Source organism: Mandrillus leucophaeus, unplaced genomic scaffold (assembly GCF_000951045.1).
Source record: "Mandrillus leucophaeus isolate KB7577 unplaced genomic scaffold, Mleu.le_1.0 Scaffold506, whole genome shotgun sequence".
In the NCBI taxonomy this organism is placed as follows: Eukaryota; Metazoa; Chordata; class Mammalia; order Primates; family Cercopithecidae; genus Mandrillus; species Mandrillus leucophaeus.
The window spans coordinates 463153-463786 of record NW_012105431.1 but is presented as its reverse complement, the minus strand read 5'-3'; positions in this window follow the sequence as shown (position 1 = coordinate 463786).

Sequence of the window (634 nt, the reverse complement as noted above, 5' to 3'; positions counted from 1 at the left end):
TTGTAATCCCAGCACTTTGGGAGGCCGAGGCAGGTGGATCACCTGAGGTCAGGAGTTCAAGACCAGCCTGACCAACATGGAGAAACCCCGTCTCTACTAAAAATACAAAATTAGCCAGGGTGGTGGCACATGCCTGTAATCCCAGCTACTCGGGAGGCTGAGGCAGGAGAATCGCTTGAACCCGGGAGGCGGAGGTTGCGGTGAGCCGAGGTCGCGCCATTGCACTCCAGCCTGGGCAAAAAGAGCAAAACTCTGTCTCAAAAAAAAAAAAAAAAAAAGAAGGTAGAGGCAAGGCCACTCCCATGACACGTGACACACCCCGCCACCCATGTACTGTGCTAACCATCAGTCCTCCCTGCCACTTGGTAGAGGCTGTCTCCTTCCCTGGCCTGGCATGGGGAAGAAGGGGGGCAGTGAAGGTCAGAGGAGCAGTATGAGACCCTGGTTTGGCCTGGGGCGCAATAGGGGGATGAGGTCAAAGTAACCCAGGGGTCACCTTGGAGATCAGGAGAGCTGTGGCTGGAGAGCAGGAGCTCCTGTGTAATTCCACAGAACCTAGCGCAGACTGAGGTTCAGGGCAAACCTGGAGAATCCATATCCCCTGTCCCTTGGGATCATCTTTTTTTTTTTTTTT